The sequence below is a fragment of the Lates calcarifer genome, linkage group LG14, assembly GCF_001640805.2.
Source record: "Lates calcarifer isolate ASB-BC8 linkage group LG14, TLL_Latcal_v3, whole genome shotgun sequence".
In the NCBI taxonomy this organism is placed as follows: Eukaryota; Metazoa; Chordata; class Actinopteri; family Centropomidae; genus Lates; species Lates calcarifer.
The window spans coordinates 8,452,761-8,476,359 of record NC_066846.1 but is presented as its reverse complement, the minus strand read 5'-3'; the positions used below and the strand labels follow the sequence as shown (position 1 = coordinate 8,476,359).

Below are 23,599 nucleotides of genomic sequence, written 5' to 3'. Positions count from 1 at the left end.
CTCAAACTGTTTTTCCACAGTGGCAGCAATTTTTTCGTGCCAGCGACTTTAGCTCTTGCAATCCTCCAGTACTGTTATTATACTTGATTCCATTAAATCATCTATCCTGCAAAGCAGGCAAGTGGGTAAGAGGTACAACAGCGCAACATGAGCCGGGATCCAGCGTCAAGACAGCTGCAAATACAAGGAATGAACACTGGCAGGCTGAAGCACCAGGATAGCTCCTGTGTCACCTCATTTAATTTCTTCCAGTGACGCCAGAAAGTCTGTCGGTTATGAAGATATAATGTTCGCAGCCTGACCACAGAGCATGTGTCTAATTTCACAGTTCTTATTTGTTAATCGTGAAGCTGGCAGATCTATGGATGACTATTTGGTTAAAGCAATACTCCACCCAAAATCTATCGGTGAGTATTTAACACTTGGCTCCTGTGAGCTTCAAAGGTTTGAAAATTGCTCTTTCATGCGGGGCAGCAGCTTTAGTCAGCTCGGTTTCAGTGGTTACAATGGATTCCTACGGTGACCCCGAGGTGAAACAAAGAGTATATACTTTCTCGTAATCCACTTCTTCGTTGTCCATGTGTAATGCTCATTATGTTCTCCATTTCAACCCTGATTCACAACCATCTTAAGCTTGTGAGTGAGCCAGTCAGAAATACCAAACCAGGCAGACTCCTGGGCCAGTGGAAGTAGGGACCGGGGTATAATTGAAACAAACTGGTTCTACGTGTTGTCCGAACATGTCTAAAATGTTTAGAGCTGTTCCCTGACTCTACACTTCAAGAGTGTACAATTTGGGACGATCTTTCCTCAAATGCATTTGTGGTGTTTTACTGGATTGTGCACATGAAAATGAAAGAAGTAACTGTATTAAAAAGGAAAAAAAAAGAGAGAGCCTAAGAGAGATGCATACCTGGCCCACTGATGAGTAAACTGGGCACGATTGTTGGATTATTGGTTTTGGAAAGTTATGAAAATTGTTGGGACAACCCTTCGAACTCTACAGATGTGAGGGTAGGGGAGTTTCAGACACAGTTCGACCATTCAGCAAGCCTTTCAGTTAAAGCATTCTGACAACTTAAGGCCAGTGTTATGCTTTCTGAATCTGCGAGGGTGGGCAGAGAAAACAGTATTTGTGAGTGACATCCAATATAAAACTCAGCTGGGAGAGTAAAAGTGATTAAATATCTGAAGGTCTGTGGTTCAGTCCTGTGTTTCCTAGAAACAAGACCGACTGCAATTATGTGATAATGCATGACAATCACTGTACCTCTGTGCTTATAGAGAAACACAAAAACTGCCATGATGAGGAGTTTAATTCACACTTGGCTTTCTCACATTAAGAATGCATGATCTGTAGTTTAAATAGCCCAGAGCACAGCGGCATACATGCAATCTGTGAACCACTTTACTGACATTTTCTGTCTATGTAGCATATCTTTGAAATAAAGTTAAGTAAGCCCTGCACAGCTGCAGTGGACATGTCTTTTCTGAGAAAAGGACACAGGAAGGCTTTTATGTTTGCACAGGCACCAACAGCACTTTGTTTGGAATAAATACAAGAGGAGCTGGCTTAGTGGGTGAGCATCGATCTTCACCAAAGCCAAGGAAGGAGGCGTCGCAGTAACGCCCACCATGCCTGACAGACAAGTGATTTCTGGAAGATGTGGCACATGAACACTTTAATAATGTTGTCTTTGATTGAAAATTAAAGTGCTACCAACATAATAATACAAACAGCTAAAAGCTAACAATCAATCATCTCATTGGAAGCTGTGGAACATCCCACCCATTATGCAAACAGTGAACGCAGCACATTTCGTCTTTATGTTCAGCTGTACATTTCCATAGCTTACACTATGCAGTTGGCAGGGGGGAGCAGGGTGTGTGCTGAAAAATGAGTGCTGTGTGTGGTGTGCTTATCACACTTTCTCTCTCTCTCTCTCTCTCATACACACACACACACACACACACACACACACACACACAATCCTGCTTTAAACCCTGCTGCTGTCAGTCACACTCGCAGCAGCTCCAACAGCTCTGTAACAAGCTATGTATCCAGGTGTGTGTGCATGTGTGAATGTGTAATGTATATGTACATGACTACGACTAAGTGTTATGAAATCTGAACAGAGACAGGAGGGGGAAGTGAGCATGAGAAAGGCCAAAAGCAATTTTTACATGACATATTAAAAGGTTTAAATCATTAAATGTAATAATTTCTCTCTGGGTTTTGTCAGATTTTTTGACACAACCATGTAATGATTCCAAAAAAAAAGAAAGAAAAGAAAAGACAGGAGGCTCGAGGTTAGTTTTCATTATGCAGCGACACTGTGGGAGAGACTGAGTGGGTGTGTGATGGCACACAGAGGAGCTGGAATGTGTGGGGACAGGAAGAGACAGACAGAGACAGAGCAGCAGTGCTGAGTGGGGGGAAAAAGAGGGGAGGACAGGGGAGAGAGCCACATTCACTGCCCTGTGTGCAGCTTATTTAGATCATCTTTGAACAATATCTGAACTTCCAGTTTACATTTTTACCCTGTCAGGGATCGTGGGCAGCCATGTCGGCCTCTACATATCTGACTGTCAGCGTGTCGTAAATTACAGAAGACGAGGAGTTTGGGAATTTTGAAAAATATTATAAGAAGCTGGTAGCACTGCTGGAGGGTTGAACCCTACACTGGCCTCTGAGTGTGTGTGTGTGTGTGTGTGTGTGTGTGTGTGTGTGTGTGTGTGTGTGTGTGTGTGTGTGTGCACCTGGGAGCTTTGGAAAACGTTCCCAGCCTTGCAGAGGGCAGGTTACAGAGTGCAATCATGTTCAGAGAGCATCTGTGCCCCCTGCACGTACAGTTCCACCAGTTTTTATTATGGCTGAGATGGTCAGCTGATAAATTGATCATCAGAAATTAACTGATAACCTGTTGTCAAGCAGAAACCCCAGAAAATTCTCTGGTTTCAGTTCATCAAAATGCGAGTGTTTTCTGCTTTTCTCTGTTCTACATCGTTGTAAAATCAGATATCTTTGTTAAAGGCCGCTGGTCGGACAAAACAAGACGTCTGAACATGTCGCCTCGGGCTCTGATAAAACTGTGCTGGCCCATTTTTTTACTGCTTCCTGTCATTTTATAGTCTTAATGAAAAGTTAGCTGCAAATTAATCAGTAATGAAATAACTTGTACCTGCAGCCCTACTTTTTATGTCCTTGAATGTCTGTAGAGTGACAGCAAAGTCTAAAATAGAAAATGTGTCAGTTAAAGCTACAATTAGGTTTATGGGAAAAACAAATACTGAGTCAGAGGTTGGAGGTGCAGCTTAACCTGAGATACCTGAGATAAGGTGGCGAATGGCTTTAAAGTGCCAATAAAACAGTAAAATGTCTGTTCAATTTTTGTAGCTTATGCTGCAAAAATGAGTGTTTTGTAGGTAAAGGATTCAACTGTAGGTCCAAAATTCAAATATGTACCAAAGAGTTAAATAAGATGTATTCTACTTTAGGAGTAAACTACTGAAAAAACACTGCCCTGTTTGAGCAGAAACCTCCTTTAGTGGTTGTAAATATAGCATTTAAAATGTGGTTGTCCTTGTGTAACAGAAACTGGCTACTGTACTGAAATCTGACATGGGACGTCCTGTCCCTGGACAGCACACACAGAGCTAAAGCCAACGGGACTAAAGGGTTTGGGGGGAATGTTTTCTCATTCAGACTCTGTCTCTCCCTCGCTCTCACACACATTTTCATTGTTTGCGGACTCAGACCACCAATTTCTCTCTGTCTCTCTGTGTCGTGTCGCTCCACCAGTTCTGCCACTTTCTGCCAGTGTGGCTAAACAGCCCCCTTCAACACACACACAAACACACACATAAACCTGGAGTCGGCGCCTTGAGTGAAGTGATATATGGAGTGATAGGATAAGCAGGTGGAGGTCCTCACTTCTTAGTAAGGCTTTTCCCAGGATGCCAGTGGCCAGCTAGCTCCAGCTCTCTGACGCAGACGGACAACTGAAATGAAACACAAGACGCTGTTGCGCCATTTTTAAGAAAGGCGGTCCGAGCGACGGAGCTGCTGTTGAGACACTTGTGTCTTGTCTTGCTTCACTCGGCACCGTGTCGGATAATAATTCAGATAACATCAGGATAATTCCTTTGTTTTGTTTATCACCAAAGTCAGGAATGTTATCAGATCTTTTGAAAGTCGAAGCTTGTAAATTGGAATTTAAACGTTTAGTTCAAGCAGGAGAAAACAACAGATGAGTCAGAGTCTTTAGTAAAGTAGTTTCCCAACACAAGGTGATATTGTTATGTCTCTGGAGTTTTCTAGAGTTGAAATGTGATGTGTTATGTCTACAGTTCACCCCTATAAAGCATTTTAGCTACTTTCAGCTCATGGCTTTGGTTCTTTGACTTTAATGTTTTAGTATAACACTCTTGTTAACCCATTTCCAGTCGGCAAACAGCTGTTTTCAGTAAAACAAACAAACAAACAGCCTATCCAGCCAGCAACAGCAAACAGACTGTTAGCAGCTACCCAGATATTTTCCAGGAGGAGATGTCGGAGACCAAACCGGAGCTAAAAGAAGAGGGAATATTGGACTTTACATTCAGGCTGATTTTGTTGCTCTATGTCTTCACTGTCACCCTGTTAATTCAATAACATGATAATACGTCAGTGTAGTCCTTAAAGGTTGCTGTGCAAGTCACTAAAAATGTGATGATGCTTGTTTACTGTCAGGCCTACTGCTATACTACAGTATATTTACACAAAATCTAAAGCAAAACTATTTTAGTATTTGCATTGCCACAACAAGTGAATCAAACCGGGGAATCCATTTAGACATGGAAAAAACCAGAACAAATGAACAACTGTCACATCTGCAGCTGATATTATATAACGGGACAGGTTTCAACTTGTAGGTACAAAGTTTAAAAAAAAGAGGAAAGTGCTTTAAATGGATGGTCCTGCAGGCCCTGAAGTTTTTATTTCAGGATCATTACTAATTCAGGTCAGTCAGTTTAGAAGAAAAACAGATTAAAGGTGTTAGAGTCAGATCTGCTTCATGCTTACATCTCCTCAATTGTGGTTCTTCTCCATCTCATGAAACTGTCCGTGACAAAGATGAAAAAATCTTTCAGAAGACTAATTCAAAGCTTCCCTTTCCTGCTAGTATGTGACTCTAAATAATAAATGTGTTCCTCGCTTACCTACTGAACCAGATTCACCCTGAGCTGTCTCACTGTCTCCTAGTGTTTCGCAGCATCAGAAGGAGCAGAGAACGGCCTCTGCCTAACATCCAGCAACCGAATATAAAGATACGAAGAAGGCGAATCTGGAGCTATAAAGGGAAAGAAAGAGAGACACTGAACAACAGGCGAACTTCTGGATCATTAAAATGACGGCGGGGGGCTGACAGTGTGGAATCTGGTTTGGAAATCCTGTCCTGTGTGTTTGGAAACTGATGCCCATCTGTATTTCACAGCAACTGCGTGTGTGCGTCCACGTGCCAACTCCTGGCCTCTGCCCCAGTCTGATGATGAATTGTGTAATTATTAATAGAGACACCCCTTCACACACACACACACACACACACACACACAAGAGGCTGTTCCATTCGTATTAAGTTACTACATGCTACTTTATTAAAGGCAGCAGGGCTCCAGGTTCAGGGGGAATGACTGTATATGAGTATGAGTGCAAACACTCACTGAGTGTGATCGACTGTATAGACACACACATGAGTGTAGGTGTGGATGAGGAGTGTAGGAGTCGGTGTGTGTGTGTGTCTGACTGTGGGTAGACAGCCAGACTTGACCAACGTGCACCACAAATATTTATTTATGAACCCCCTGGAGGCTCCGCTACCAACGCTCGTCGCCTTCTCCTCGTCTCCACGGGAGGAAAAAAAACAGTAAAGGAATCTTTTCTTTTCATCCTCGCTCCGCTCTATCCCTCCTCTGTCCACAGCCTTTAGTACGTTTAGCTTGAAGTTTGCTTTGCTCCTGCTAATACAGGACTTTTTGAAGCAGCGGTTCAACTCAAAAGTAACTGGACAATGACACATTTTCTACTGATCTGTCTTCAATGTTTAAAGCTGCACTGATCAATATTTTTGTATCAACACTGAGCGGATGTGACAGGGGTCACTCGAAGGGATGAACCCAGAGAGGAACATCCAGCAAATCAGAGACTCTGATATTTTTCTCAGAAATAGTTGGAGAGCAAAACCAGATGCTAAAAACAGAGTGAATGTTGGACTTTAACATGTCAGGTGGCCAGAAACACAACACGCTCTGTGTCTGCTGGACGTGTAAACAGGCAACTGTTTGCTAATGTGTTAGCCATAACAAATTTATAGGGTGATAATATGACAGTGCTGTGTGTTTATTAGGTTGCTCTGGATTCTCCCAGTGGCCAAAGAAATCAATTAATGTGGCTTTAATGCTTTTTGATGGTGTTCACATCTGCAGCATTTTGCATGGAGAGTGTGCTGTAGGAGTCACAGTCCATTCATGCCACATTTGATCACTGCAGCAGGACAATAAATGTGTTTTCCCTACTGTTTCAGGCAGCCATTGGTTTCCATTCATTTCCATAAGGATGTTCGAGTTGTGTAATCCATCACAGTGAACATCAATCTGCATTGGATTTTCTATGTAAAACTTGCATTATCGCTGCTGCGGTATCTCAGTGCAGAGCTCTCCAATCGATCCAGGGTTCAAAGATTATGTAACTTGGACAAAGCTTTACATTGCTACAGCAGATTACAGCAGTCAGATGTCTGCTCATAGATTTTCCTCTTGTATGGAAATAAATGGAAACCAATGGATGCCTGGAATGGCAAAAAAAAAAAGTCCCTAAACACCCCAGCATGGTTTGCATAGTGGTTAGCAGTGATGTAAAGTAAATGTGATTTGTAGTAAATAGGCAAAAACATGCAAAACCACTGGTATGGCCTTTTAAGGACCGCTTTGTTCGTGTGGTTAGTTTTAGTTGGACGTGAATGGAGGCGACTTGAAACCAGGGAACAATGTAAGGAAAAAGAAGAGCAGTTAAAGCTGCAGAGATGGTGACACGGACGCAAGCGTCAGATGGCACTATTACAGGACACGCTGGCCATGTGTGTAATGTGTGAGTCAATGAACCGCAAGCTGTTGGGAAATGAGTATGTGTGTGTGTGTGTGTGGAGTAGAGCCGGGCAGCGAGGCGACAGTGGTGGCTGGCTGGGACTGATATTACACAAGCATATTACTACAGCTTATGACTGGACAAGAAACACACACATACACACACACACACACACACACACACACACACACACACACACACACACACACAGAGCAGGTGAACCAACACACACATCATACAAAGACACCTGAAGTACGGCAACATGGTGTTTTTTTGCCATAACCACTGTTTCTCTGTCGTGTGTGTGTATCAATAATATCCCTGCGGCTTACCCTGTAAGTGAGAGCAGCGTGATGACGCACACCTGATCACTAGCTGTGTGTGTGTGTGTGTGTGTGTTTGTGTTGTTGTTGTTTTGGACAGGAGGCACTGATTCATATTCAGATTCTGCCGGACACCGCCATCATCATCATCATCATCATCATCATCATCATCAGCTTGCAGCCAAAAGGAACATGCTGTCACCACGCCGCAGGGGACGCACACGCGCAGTGACGACAAACGGGCTCACACACACACACACAATTACAAACACAATCAACCAGTCGTGCGTGTGCAAACGAAAAGCTTGTGTCATGTTTCCTTCAGCCCCCCTCCTCCTTCTCTTCCCCTGGACGACAACTGGTCATGAATACAAACAATTTCATTAAAGGCAAATGAAATCCAGGAGGAACATAAATAGTAAACAACGAGCGTGTGATCACATATAGAGAGAGCGTGCAGCCACTTCTCAATCATCCCTCGCTCCCAGCACCCTCCTGACCTTCCATCTCCTCCACATGCAATTTCTACTTGTTTGTTCTTGACCAGCTATGACTAATGAGTAAACAGGAGAGCTGAGCACATTTCATTTCCTCTCTGCTGCCGATTTGAGGCTTTTAATGCACTGGTTAGATGCTGTGACGCCTACAGCAGAGAAGAACATTGTGTTAACGGCTGTGGAGGGGTGCGGCGGGGTGGGTGGTGGTGGTGGTGGTGGTGGTGGTGGTGGGGGGAGGTTAATTGTAGATTCCAGAGATGGTCTCTTCTCTGGGAAACAAGAAAAAAACAGAACATCAAGCTTCTGTGGAGCATAAAAAGATACAAACACTTAGGATGTACGTGAAGGCACACAGCCGGCAGCACACGACGAGAGTCTACACTGCAGGCGAACGCACACAAACTCGCAAACACACCTGTGGATGACGCCCATGTAAACGCACGTGCGCAGGGAAATATGAGCATACGTGCAGACAATCACAGTCAAACCTTTAAAGTCTGGGGAAGAGGATGCCAGCTGTGCCAGACGGGTGTGGTTTTCCACATCATCAACATTTGGCACGTGAAAAGGTACATAGCACATGCTGCTTGAGTGGCAAGAAAACAAATCCTGGCAAACATGCTGACTCTGGCACATGGAAGTTGTCCTAAGGTGGAATTCAAATTAAGCTTTAATGATGATTAAATATAATCAGTGACAAAGGTTTGGTGCTTTATATAGACGTTTTCCTCTCTACTACGGCTCAGCCTCCACAGGGAGTGTCACCACAGCTTCAACTGAAAGTGTTTGATCATCAGCTGATCAGGATTCAGTGTTAATCCTTCCTCTATCACAGTGGTTTGAGCAGCTTTCTCCACCGTTTGCTGCTACAACTTGATTGTTTGCAGCAAAACTAAATGGAACATGCATGTCCCTTTCATCTAACCAGTAACTGCGGTTTAATTCCTGTGAACCACGTTCACTTTTTAAGTTATTCCTTTTTGTTTTGTGGCGGGAAATTGTCTGCTCTATATACAGTACATGTTGATGATATATTGATGTATGGGCTGTTAAATTTAGTTGCAGAAATTCCTGAGTAAAGTCAAAGTCAGTAAATAAAATGTCTGTCAGATAAGCTACTGATAAGATTCTTGTGCGATAATGTTCCTGGATTTATGCCTATATATATTATACAATACGATACGATGATACGAGGCTGGCAAAACACAGGTACTTTCAAGTTACTTTCAGTCAACTGACTGTCTACACCTGTCCATACCTTAGTGATCATTACAAGGTGTAAACCGTGTGAATGAGTCCCTAAATGAGGCCAGAAACATGAAGCCTGCTTGTGTCTACTTCTGTCTCAAACTGAACACCTACAGTTTGGATGATCACCACATGTTTTGACTGATAAGATTGTCCACCATTATTACTGTAAACTGCATATATACCGTGTGAGAATTTAAAGTTTCACAGCCATAGCTATTATCAATAGCAACTGATCAACCAACACAGTATGAAACAGAAAAACTCAAAATTCTCATGTTTGTAGCAGCAAACTTTTACATTAGTTTGTGATATATCACTTAAATTCTTAATAAATTATGACAATACGTTAATTAATCAACTCCTGATTAAATGCTTCAGCACTACAAAGTACAGGCTTGTTTCATAATGCAGGAAATCATTTTAACTTTTAACATCCCAAGAACACTACTTCCAGTCAGAAAACTCATGTGCTTAGACGTAACTGCTTCTACATCAGTCACACACACACATACGCACTCACACTGTTCCCCACAGCAATTTGGGCAATTTAATAAATAAAACCCTGCAGAGCACAGGAAGCTGTTAGTTCTACCGCTGAAGCCCCAGTTAACGGTGCTGACGCCGAGGTGACGTAGAGGTGAGGCAGCGCTCTAAAGGTTAACGACTGTTCTCAGGCCAATAATGGCAGCGGTGAGCAAACATCTCCGCTCCTTCATTCGATCCGCACTGATGACTTACATAAGGCGGGTTGAGGGACTGTTTGTTCTTTCTCTCAATCACTTTATAGAAGATTTCAATGATCCTGAGGAAGGAAAATGTTCAGCTGGAGGGTGGGGGGGGTGGGGGGTGGGGGGCTGCATGTTGAGTTTTGTCTGTACTTGCGTGTAGATGGCCAGAGGAAGTGTGTGTTTATGTGTGTGAGGGGAACAGTTGGGGGTAAATCTAAAACTCTCTGTCCACGTGTCCAGATAGGAAAATGTTCCTTTGTTTCTCTGGGATGAAATCAGATTTTTTTATTTTGACTCTTTATCAGTCTTAACAGAACTGCAGAGAACATGGATGCTGGTCGATGTGTGAGGATTAGGTAACTGAAACACAGGCTGTGTGGTGTGTTTAGCTTTACAGAAAACTTTCCAGGCTCCATGTTGCAGGATTCTCTGACTAAAGCTACAAATAAAAACTGTTTAATTAGCATTTTCACTTTGTACTTGATTTTTGTTTAAAGCTTAAAGGAACTGCATGCTGATTCCACGTTATTGCTGTTATAAAGTCAAAACCTTCAACCATCAGGACAGCTAATAATGAACATCTGCAAGCTGCCAGTAAAGGTTTTTTAATAGTTTCAGTCGTCATTCTCACTGGTAATTTATTTTACTGTTATCTTAACAAGTCCTTGAGGTTTGAAGAAACATTATACAACTATTTCACCTTAAAATAGCACCTCAGAATCATTTTGATGGTACACTGACTTGTAATAGGGAGAATGGCGTCTCTCCTCCAACAGCTGTTCTTGCTAATCGCCACCTCCAGGGGACGCTGTTGCTGCTGCTCATGAAAGTTACAAAGTTTTAGCCAGTGACAGATGATTTTGCGATCTGATACCACAGCAAATGTAATCACCTGTAGCTCGCAGACGTTAAGTTAAAATGAAGCTGTTCTTCGAGCTGCATTGATTAGTTACTCCTCTGTGTGTAAATCTGATGTTTCCCAATCACAGAGGATTATCAGACACTAAATGTGGGTACTGTAGGAAATGTGAAGGTTGTGGCTGTTGAGTTTAGTGTGAGGGTAATACCATAGATAATAGATAATACCATAATAACACCAGTAGAAACAGCATGTAACGGAATAAAAGTAAAGGAGCAGTTACATGACAATATGTGTCGTCTAAAACTGGCATCTCAGATACAGATTCTGTGATGGTTTTTACTGTTTAAGACAAATGAAAACATTTCTGCGTAAAATATTCCAGCAGCATGTGATCATCTTTCAGCCAGTAGTTGCTCTAAAACTGTCGTCTCGTCTAAAATGGCTTAATTGGACCCGATTCAAACAGTCTAGTCAGATCAGGGCTTTACTGGCAAAGCCCGACTGGCGAAAAAAAAGGGATTTCATGGCGGCTCCTCTGAGAATAACTTGACCTCGGCTGCGGGAGTCCTGACTGGATTCTCACCCTGTTGTCACTGTCAGCACTTTAGCCGACCCCGAGATCAACTCTGACCTCCTCTCATCCTCTGAACCTCCTCCACCTGATCTGTGGGGCCTCAGCACGGCTCAAGACGTGACAAACGCGTGCGTGCTGAAAACACACACAACCACATAAACAAACAATACACACACACACACACAGCCTCCATGTGAGAAGTGGCTCGTTAGTGGACCGGTAATCAGCTTAGTGCTCTCCAACGCCCACCGGCGCTAAGCTCTTTACAGACAAACCCAGTTAGAGAAGTAGCAGCTGAGTGATGCCACAGATCCAATGAGACACACTCACAGTCAGACACACACAGATCATGGTGGAGACATGGGGAGAAACACTGTGACGGTGCTGACATCAAGACAATCACCTGAGATGGAGCAGAGATGTGTGTGTGTGGAGGGAAAAAAGAAATTTATATGGCGGACAGAGACAGACGGAGAGGAAAAAAAAAAGAAACTGGGGAACAGACTCAGAGTGAGAGGAACGCAGAAAACTCACAGCTCAAATAAAAGCAGAGAGAGAAGCTCAAACGTTTTCCTGGGAGAGTGTGTGAAGAGGGAGGGAGACAAATAAGAAGGAGTGTGTGTGTGTGTGTGTGTGTGTGTGTGAAAGGAGGGAAACACTCCCTCCTCCTCCTCCTCCTCCTCCTCCTCCGCCTCCTGTGCACTCAGTAACCCCACAGTGGGTTGGTGGGTGGCTGCGCCGTTCTTTTAGGCAGCACCCGACGCTCTCTGGGCCCGGCATACATCCCATACCGCAGCGCACAATCGGCGCTCTGTAGCCAGGATCATGCTCATACAGGGAGCTGGCACGCTGCCAAGCAAACACACGCACACACACACACACACACACACACACACACACACACACACAGAGGCATGTACAGATACAAACGGAAACACACACCCGCACAGGATACTTTTAGTAAGGGTACACGTCAATGTAACCTGAATAACTCAAAGAAGAGCTGCAACTAACAAGTATCTGTCTGTATTTTTTTAATTAACTAATTCATTTGTCTATAAGATAAGAAAATAGTTTAACAAATGTCAAGTCATGCAATTTCATGCATTTCAAATTGTTTGTTTTCTAGACTAGTTTCAAAGCCAACATATTTTTGCTTTGTAAATGCCTTAAAAGATTAAAACTGTAGATCCGATTGTTTTGTTTTTGTAACATTTACTTTCTTGCTAAGAGTTAGATGAGACAATCATATTTGTAGCTGAAGCCAGTAGCTTAGCTTAGCATAAAGACTGAAAACAGCTGGCATACCTGTGTCCAAACAAAAAACTGTCAATAAATTAATAAAAAACACCTAGTAAAGCCACAATCTGTTGTTTTTACACTTTGTTTCCTTTGGCCCGAGCCAGGCTAGCTGTTTCCACCTGTTTCCAGTCTTTATGCTAAGCTAAGTGAACTCGCTGCTGGCTGTAGCTATCGATCTAACTCTCAGAAGGAAGGACACGTACAGTCACATGAACAAGATGACAAAGCACGAAATAAAGCTTTTGAACTACATGTCCGCAGATATGCATACCAGGTATGTATTATGAAACATACTGTAGTACTATGAGATACAATCACACACTCACACTAACAGAATGTGCTTTAGCAGGTGCCTCACCTTAACTTGGACAGCGAAGGCACCAACTTAAAAAAAACAAAAAAAAACTGGCTGTTTGGCAGTGATTTCTAGATGCAGACATGCTCTGCAAGTTTCTGGAATCTTCCCTCTGATCTAAGTAAATCAAATCATGTAGTTTATATTATATCTGATGGATGGCCTTAGTCTGCAGTGACGCTACAAGAGGTGTGTGCGTGCGTGCGTGCGTGCGTGCGTGCATTCATTCATTCAAGTCCAAACATCTCTCACACACCCAGCTGAAAAACCCTTTAATCTGTAGATCATGATTATGAAAAAGAACAAAAGAAAAGTCTGATGTGAAAATAAGAAAGAGAGAACTAACAAAAAGTCTGCAGGGAAAAAGAAGGAAAAACAGGAAGAGGAGGGGAAGAAAAGGAGATCTGGGGAGTGGAGCAGGAAGGCATGGCGGGGCAGAGGGGCTTTGTTCAAAACAGAATGAGCAAAGCAGTATTGACAAAAGAGACAAGAGGTGTGTGTGTGTGCTGATGTAGACCGGGGACAGGTCAGTGAAGGTTACTGCCGAGCTGAGGAGCTTTTGGCTGATCCCTGCTTCCTGAAAGGTGATTGGCTTAGATGATCTGTCTTAGCTTTTCCTATTAAGAGCAACAGCGTCTCGAGAATTGTGTGTGTCTGTGTGTGATTCATCTGTGTGTGTGTGTGTGTGTATCTGTGTGTGTAAACCAAACAAATCCAGACTCTGTAATGTAACTAAAGAGCTCTGAATTGAAAAGCAGGCACATACAGGTGTGGCAATCACATCTAACAACAAGTTCAGGGGCGAAAGTCCTCAAGACACACACACACACAGTCTGTCCAGCGGCGCCTCTTTGACTGACCAAGCTGCCAATACAATTCATTCCCCTGCCGCTGTGTTCTTCTAAGTGTGAGTGTGAGTGTGTGTGTGAGTGCCAAATGCATGTGAATAAGGCACTAGTCAGTCAAAACATGACTAGAGTACTGAACCATTAGCCAGGGTTTTACTACCTAATTAGCATTCGCTCAGCTGGGCAGCTCACCAAAAACACACACACACACACACACACACACACACACACACACACACACACACACACACAAAGAAGAGAAAGGGCCATGATCAAGGTCCTGTCAAGGAGCCCTTGAGCAAACTGTTTAACCCCCAGCCAGAACATTTCAGTGCACGGGGGTGACTGAGGGATGACTTCTGGAAAAGAGCTGTTCTACCATGAATGAAATGAGCCAAAAAACACAAGTGAAGCACGTCTACAACTTTCATATATACAGCATATTGTGATATAGAGGTGTTTCTCATTTTGTTTTTTTTTGCTCCAGTAACATTAAAAATGCCTGAAGGGCATACACACTTAATTTGTTCAAAGCTTTTGATGCAGGTACATGTTTTTTTGTAATTATTGTGACTGTACTTGAAATCCCTTCTACTCAGATGTGAACGGTACAGATCGATGCCCTGTTACAGTGTGGCGTCCTTGAATGAGATGAGTGTTTGTCCTGTTTTGTGTTTATCTGCTTTTTCATTAACAAAACAGATTATCACAAAAATTAAAATGAAAAGATATATGAGTTATGCCAGTCTCTGATGAAATAAAAAAAACAAACATCTGCTGCGTTTCTGCTCCTCAAGCTGAAGAACGTGTTCTCTTATCTGATGCTGTAACTGTAAACTGTAACTTTGGGTCGGGTGGACAAAACAAGCAGGCGTCACCTTTACAGACCAAACGATTAACTGATTAACCAAGAAAAAAAAATCACCACATAATCTATCACTCATGCTGCTACTGGTGCCTCTGATACTGACATGGTATCTTTAGAGTTATGGTCACCACATTCCTACTTAGTCCACTGTGCAAAGACTTCCTGAACACCTTATCATCAAATGCTGCTCTTGTTGAATTAACCTATATTTGTTTTACAGGTTGAGCAGTTACTTCATAGGGAGTGTGTCCACCTGTGTTTAACTTTCAGTTTGAACACAGCGACTGATAAGGAATTAATTGATAAGTTCGTTGAGTGAACGTCTACGTGAGTAAGAGACACCTGAGAGGTAGGACGAGTCTGTTACATTAAGGTCCGGAAATGAGATCTGACCCCCAGCTGGGTGTGTGGAATTACTGGAATTACACACACACACACACACACACTTTGTCGTATCAGCTGATCTGTCCCTCTCCATGTGATGAGCAAAAGAATGAAGCCACTCAGGTCTCTTGCTCTCGCCCTGACCACGTGAATATGCCGTCAAAGTCACACACACACACACATCACTTTTCTGCCACCATCTCAAGATCACACCAAGCAAAGAGATCCAAGTGTCTGTGTGTGTATGTGTGGTGGTGTAGCCTGGTCAAGGTTTTGGGAAGATGAGTGACTGAAAACAAAACGAGGCGAGTGATAACAAAGCAAAGAGAGGGAGTGAGTGAATAACAAAAAGAGCGATGAGACGTCAGAGTCGACGAATGAATGAGCTTTCTTCACTGGTAATCACCAAGGCAACAAACATTCGTCACTTCATGAAAGAAACGAACCATTTGCCATTCAATCCCACGCATACCTCTGGAAAACACGTAAGCATTTTAAGGAGGTGGAAGTTGCTGATTCTGAATCTGTTTACACCGCTCTACAATTCCTTTTTCGTGTTTTCTCCATCCATTTTCTTCCACTTATCCAGAGTCGGGTTCTGATGGCAGCAGGTTGAGCAGGGCATTCCAGATGTGCCTCTCCCCAGAAACCCCTTTATGTTCCTCCTGGGTGAGGTGTCCCCAGGCCAGATGAGATATGTAGTCTCTCCAGTGTGTTCTGGGTCTGGCCTCGGGGCCTCCTACCAGTTGGATATGCCCCAAAAACCGCCAATGGAAGGCGCCCTGGAGGCATCCTGATCAGACGCCCGGACCACCTCAGCTGAACTGAATCAAGAAGCTGAATGTATTGAAGTAGGGCTGCAACTAATGAGGACTCTCATTATTTTTCTTCAAAAATTGTCGTTCTCAGAAATCTTGCTCTGTTCCAACCAGTTTACAGTGGTAAAGAAAAACCAGCAAACATTCACATCTGAGGAGCTGCAACCAGAACATTTGACTCAAAATGTTTAAACACTGTTGCCTGCATTGTTGCTGATTAATTTTCTGTCGACTACCTGATCGATTGATTGTCTAACTGTTTGGTTTCTGCTTGACAGCTGGCAGCGCACGCCCACGAGAATCTGAAGCTATGCAATTGTATTTTTCCATAGGGAAACAAGAGAGAATTATTGTTTGATTTCTTCATCAAAGGATCAGATATTTTCCAGCGCGTTTGTCCTGATGAATCAACTGTGAGTGTTTAACGTCCTCACCTGCCGCTGTCTGTGCAGAAAATGAATGGGACCAATCTGTAAATTTATCTCACCTCTTTTCTCTGCCACATTAATCATCACTTTTCTCTCTCTCTCTCTCTGGCCCTAATGTTCTCCTATCTCTCCTTTCTACACCCTCTTCTCTTCTCAACATCCATGTCCCCCCGCTCTCTCTTTGCTCTAGAAAAAGCTGTGAAAAGCATCCTCATCCATTCTCCGCGCTTGCCGGCGTGTCCAGCTTCAGTGTTTGAGAGTCAACAGCTTTATTGAAAAGGCCTTTTGATGTCTGTCAGATGAGGCAAATAGTAATAGCATGAAAGCAAATACGTAAGAGTGCTGGTAAATCTTACGCATGCACAATCTGCAAAGCCGGGAAATTTTCCATCGAAACTGAGGAGACGGTTATGACTAATACAAGATTTAGAGCTGTGTTATAATACTGATGGAGGAGAGGGGTGTGTGAAGGTTCAACAAGTGCTCAAAGAGGCTGCTTAGTGACAGACACCCACAACATCCAACACACACCCCCACACAGCAGAGATTTAGTCTCTGTTGATCCTGCAGAACCAAACCCACCCATTTCCTCTTCTCCCTCACACTGTAGTCAATGGTAGATTAGTCTGAGGCAGAGAGGACTTCAGGCAATATCTGAAACAACACACACACACACACACAGACACACAATGGCAAGTCCTACTTATGAAAGCAAAAGACAGGAACTACTTTTTCATTAATGACACCATTAAATCCCACTACTCAATACACTTTCTTACAGGACATCTTCATTGTTCGGCCTCAGGTGGAGTGAACAGCTGTTTGTATTATTAAACATCAAGCTAGTCCCTCTTATGTCAGGAAACTGATTCTCCCCAAAGACACATCTGATTGATTCTGTGTTGAAGGCTGAGGTAGCATCATCCATCACTGAATGTCACAGTCAAGTGACATTCACAGGGCTGCCAACTTCATATCTGCAGTGTATATATTTTGTGTCAGCGGCCACCACCGCAATGTCATCAAGTCAATTAAACAGGCTTTTAATTTGAAATGATGGTTACAGGAAGTGGAGACAGGGTGACACCTGGTTGGGGGAGAGTGAGGGTGAGAAAGGAGCTAGCTTAAGTTAGATTTTTATTAGCTAGTGATATTCACACTATTGGGACGCAGATTTTTTAAAGCTCATGTCGGGTGTGCATGTTTGCGTGCAGGCAAGTAAACAGCTGTTAATGCTAACGTTAGCTACGTAGCCATAGCAAAACTTACACACAGCACCTTTAACTAAGCTGACTCATCGGTCTACAGTGATTCACCTCGTACAATATCGCAGTCAGGAGAAAAGGCTGCTGTGCTCTCCAGAGGCACAACGCACCTGCAAAATATGTACGCATGAAAGGCAAAGTAATCAACTTCTAAATGCTGGATGCTGTTACATTTTGACCTGTAATATCACTGACTGACCTAAGCGTACTCCACAGCAGCACCTGTTCTCCAGGTGTCAGTCCTGTTGTTCAGTGACTGTTGTAAATTTAGAAGATTATTTGCACACAGCAAAACTCTCCACTGGATCTTCATGATGGCGCCAGATGTGGCTGCAAAATGATTTACGATGCCGCTGCAAAGCGTGTGCAGGCTGTTATTGTTCTCTATTCTTACACTAAAGACTTCTCATTGGCTCACACAGGTTTGTAGAAAGCTCTGCATACAGTGGCAGAGTAAAGCTGCTCTGTGCATCTAGAGGTTTGTATTGTCGGACTAATACTGCTGACCGTCGTTGGCCTCTGCCTTGTCACGCTGCATAGTGAGCAGTTGTTTGTGTGTGTGTGTGTGTGTGTGTGTGTGTGTGATGGTTTGATCATCCATCACAAAGCTTTATGTGTGTGTGTGGGTTAGTGTTAAACTTGGATTACCCCTCTTAGCCCTCTGATTCGCCTAATTGGACAAAGGCGAGGGGGGCGATCTCGCTACCGTGGCGCACGCAGATGACCTCATCACACGGTCCGTGCTCGGAGTCAGTGGGAAAAAACGCCTCAGACTTGAGCGGCGCTCTAATATACACATGTGTGGCAGGACAGACGCACAACCTTCAAGACTCCCTGAAAAACCCAAACAGAGGAGAGTTGTTGCTACGTGCGGTGTGAGCTCGAGTGACTCCCTCAACAGACCACCCAAACAAAGCAAACTGGACTTCAGAGAACTAAACGTCCTTGACTTTAACCAAAACAAACTCTCAAAAAAAAAAATCAAATAAAATCCTTGGTTTCTGTGCTTGCAGACCTCCTCTCTTATCCAAAGACACATTGCTAAATATGTGCGGAAAATATTAGATAAACACAGAAATATGTTTGCGTTTGTTTACTTTAACTGAAATGGATGCAGGCCTCTCTCAGGTCCTCGTGTAACTACGCTGGTTGCTCTGCATCTTCCCATGGGGGAAAATCAGTTGTGTAATGCTGTAATTAGGCTAATGAAGGAAAAGTTCAGTTTGCAGTGCGGAGAAATTTGAGCTCATTTCCATCTTAATATGGATTATGTAATCATAAAATGCAGTGGTGCACCTCCCACCTCGTCCTATTTTTCATATCCATACTGTCGAATACTCAGTCTGCAGAGTTGAACGTCTGTGAGGCAAATGAGCAGATAAAATCTGATATTATGAAATTGCTGTGACTAAATGTGTCACTGTTGGTCGTTTAGCTTTGTCTCCCTTGATCAAACTAAATAAATAAAAGCTAAAAAAGTATCAAAATAACAGTTAACATCTTAATAAGCAAACAGACCAGATATCAGCTTTGGTTTGGTAGTCCAAATGTTCACTCCTGCTGTTTTGGTTCCACATCTGCGAACGTTCACACCCTGCATATGTATGAGTGGAGCTGTGTGTGTGTGTGTGTGTGTGTGTGTGTGTGTGTCTGTGTCACTGTGCACAGGGACTAACTCTACGGAGCAGACTGTAGCTCAGCCTGCCTCCATGAAGCACAAACGAGGTTAAAAAAACACAACAGATAAAAAACACACACACACACACACACACACACATACTCACTCTCTCTCTCTGTCTGTCTCTCTCTCTCTCACACACACACACACACAACAATGCCCTAAGCCTCACCCTCTTCGGGGGTCATGTCCCATCCACATGGTTGTGTTTTACATAACACTACTGGTGCTATTAGTCTAACCTAGCGTTGGCCTAGATTACACACCCAGCAGGACAAGTCTGTCATCTATAGGGAAAACTGTGCACACTGTGAAGAGGAATGAACGTTCAAGCTGTTTGTTACAACATTAAATACTCACTGCAAGTCAGTTTAATGACGAAATGATGAAATACTTACAGAATAGTTCAGATTTATTACAATTATTTATTTCATTTTCCCCACACAAACGTCTTTTTTAGCCTTGGCCACCATTTCTTTTAGTAACAATAACATGTATTCACTAAGGTAACAAATGCTCAGGTAGACATGTTTATCTGGAGGAAAAAAAACCCTGATTGTCTGTTCATCACAGTTTACATACCTGCGATAGTTTTCTTTTGCGATCATAGATAATTATTGACATTTCCAACGCACTCACTCTCTGTTTTACCTCCAAATGAAGTGGTTTAGATAAGGTGGCATCTTTTCAGTTCGTCTGATCATCTGACTGCTCGTGCTTCTTGTCACATGCGATTATCAGAAGAGACAGGAGTCACCACAGCCAAAAAAGGTTGCAATAAACTGGATTCCTTCCTTCTCAGGTAGGTGAGGTCTTTCATTACCAACTTTGTTCTCAGGAAAGCATTACCTCAGATGGAGATAGTGCTTTTCTCTGAGTCAATTACATAACACTTCTAACATCTATGGTGGACAGGATTTGGTGTGTGTGTGTTCCTCGTCGCTCCACTGACTGACTTTAAGTATGTTTACCTCTTCCTGGCCCACATAACCTGGAACTTTGAGGGTGAGGGAATGTGCCAACCAGCTGCCAACTAGGCCACGAAACCCAGCAGCGTGTTACCAATAAAACGACATGCTGCTGGGTCGGTGTCAATGTAGCTTCTGATTTTTATTCAAATGTACTTCATTTTCATGCAGTCACAGTTTGATTTTAGCATTTATAGCAGAAGTTCTTACCCACAATTTTCTGTTTTTTATTGGAATATTATTATTTCATACATTTCACAATATATTTGCATCAGTTGACTTAAGTATCTTGATTTGACAGCTTTATTTCACTGGATTAGCAACAGACTCGGTGAATAAATGTTCCAGGAAATTTATATTCCAACATAAATTACACATGATAGGAGATTTTATCCACATCATTGACCCCTAGCTGGACTAAGATCCAACTAACTGACAATTACTTCTGCACAACTTCACAATGGTTGGCTTGTTTTTCACAGAGGACAGAGAGAATCCATAAAATCTATAGCATTTATCTGTGTAACAGTTTAACAAGTGATAAATGCTGAGTCTAGACACCAGGAGACAATGTGCACACACACTGCAGATACTGATCCAGTTGGTCAGTTATGCATGAGTTTTGTCCAATTAGGCAACATTAAACGAATGTAAACAGCCTCACTTCTGAGAACTGTGAACAACATAAACAACAATCGTCGTCATTCAGAAATGAAGGACGGCAAAACACGACTTATTTAAATTTCAGTGCATAATGACCATAATATTTACAATATTATGGATCTCTTTATGGGGAAGTAGTTTCAGGGAAGGAATTTCAAAGGGCTACAGGTTATTTTGAGACTGACATACACATCCCCCTCCAGATGGTAAAGAAATAAAATTTTTGGCAGGGAAGGGACAGCTGAGAGCGCAGATAATAAAATTCCCTCACGTGGTTTTCTTGGGGGGGAAATGGTGGGAGTGGTGGCTGATCTAATTTAAATTAACATTTCTCTGCACTTCATAAACTAATGGGTCACTCTGCTGCTGAAGGCCACGACGACACTCCTCCATTATGTGGGAAACACCAACACACTCACACACAAACACACAGTATGCACATTTTGGTCACTGTCTCTCACACTTTGGCTGAACTTGACGCTTATAAAAAGCAGAAACTCACATTTGCTACTTGCACGCAGCGCTAAAGGCAGAAAAATCATGCATCATCTCTGTTGTAGCTGATTCATTTTGATTCGATTTTACTTCTAAAAAAGATGTTATCTGGAGTGAAATGGCTCGCCCTGCTTTTCCTCATTATCTAAATCAGGAGAGGTTATTTTTATACATTACATAATACGTAACCACTGTCCAACAGGATTGTTTTTGGCACATGTCCCACTACTGATGTTCAGTTTTAGCCTTTGGCCTTCCTGTGCCAAAAGTAGGCACCCCTGAGACATACACACACTCTCTTCCTATACAAGCTGGTGCCTGTTGGGGAGAAAAAAATGTGTCTGTAATTACAAAAGATCAAAACTAACAAAAAAAAACCCCACACAGGATTCATGCAGGCAAGATAATTAATCGTTTCTAAAGTGTGTTTTTGTTTGTAGTAATGCGTAGATTAGTCGTCATGTACCGTCTTGTCACTTTTCTTTTTTGTTTTTCGTCTGTTTTCTGACTGCTCTACAGCAAAAAAGCATAACGTCTCAGCGCAATACTAAAATCTATTTATAAGCGCCTCTGCAGGCATTTAAAGGACAGAGCGAAACACAATGTGAGAGGGGAGGAGGACGAAAAGGCGTGAAGACAAGAGAGGTTTTGGTGAAAAAAAGTTGAACAATAGTATGTGTAGTGAACAGAAGGGAGGGAAGGAATTTCAAATATCCATCTGCCTAGATGTCGGACGAGCATGAAGATTGAGAAGAATGCATAAGAGCGAGGACAAGTTGTCAGATAGAAAAACAAAGACAAGGCAATAAAGAGGGAATTGAAGTAGAAAAACAATAAAGAAAGCGACACACAAATTATAGACGGCGAGTGAAAACAGTTTCAGGAGAGTCCACTAGTCCCTGGGCTCGGCCCTGCTGAGGCCCGCCAGCCCACCGCGGTAAAAACACTCAAACAAAAGGATCATTTATTGAAGGAGGAAAGAGGGGGAGGCAGAATGGAGGGATGAAAGGAGGGGGAGCACTGTACAGAGGCATTTGAGAGCTGTGTGAGTGAAGCACTGGCCCCATTTCAACATTCACAGCCAATGTGTAACATTCTCCCCCACGCTGCCCCGCTGACGTACTTCAGCAGTCAGAGCCCATATGGTCCCACTGTGGTAGCCTGCTAGCGCTTCTATTTCAAATATGACCAAACAAACGCCGCCCTGCTTCCACCAGCATGGCCTCCACTTCCCAATAAAACCAACACAGCGACGTATGGATGCAGGCTGATGGTTCATTTCCATCTGCAGAATCTATGAAAACCAACTGTGGAGCTCAGCACTCACCGCAAGATCCCATGATGAATTTTCACTAATGCCTCGAATTCTTCCTTAAATCCAACTGTGGAGCAGCAGCTATGAAATGTTTACCACAAAAACCCAGGAGGTTTAAGTCTAACACAACCTACAGTGCAAATCATGTGGAAGCAAGCAGGGCTACATAAACAACAAGGCTTGGCAGGAGGCATTCATCACAAGAGCCCCACTGTGGAAGGTTAAGTAAGACTACTGAGTGTTTTACTGATGCATATAAATCCACATCTCCATTTAAATGCTGCTCTATCTGCTTAAACTGCAGGCGTCTATTTCTTAACGGGCCAATTTAGTGCAGACAGTGGCTCAAAGAGAATGTTTTTCTATGAGGAAACGTCTCACAGTGACCTAGTTGAGGCATTGTTTAGCTCTGGTGGTACCCCACAGCTAGAAAATTGCCCCACACAGTAGGAAAAAATGTAAATACAATGAAAATTCATCATCTGCCCTTGTTGACCTCCATTACAAAGGAAAAGAAAAAGCAGTTACAGCACAGCAGATACACAGTAGTCTGTCTAGTTTCTCTAGTTTCTACATAATCTTGAGTCTGTTGTGGGTTAAACTAAAAAAACTGAACTTTCTGGTTGGATTAGGCAATGTTATATATATATATATAAATCATCAAACATAGTCATCATTTTAAAGCAACGTGATCCACTGAATAATCACTTCTCTCCTTCATTAGTTTCTGTCACATTGGAGGATCTTAATTTGACAGGTCATCAGGAAACAAGGTCAAAGTTCAACTCTACTGAACTTGAGGAAGAATGTTTCAGTAGCAAGTCTGAATGGTTTCCTTTACTCAAAAGTAGCAC

At 42.8% G+C, this 23,599-nt stretch overlaps 1 protein-coding gene across 1 annotated transcript in view; it reads right to left on the bottom strand.

Annotated features, from left to right (window-relative positions):
• Window positions 1-23,599, bottom strand: part of si:ch73-335l21.1 (insulin receptor substrate 1-B) — a 45,837-nt gene that overhangs the window by 6,210 nt on the left and 16,028 nt on the right. The window lies entirely within an intron of this gene.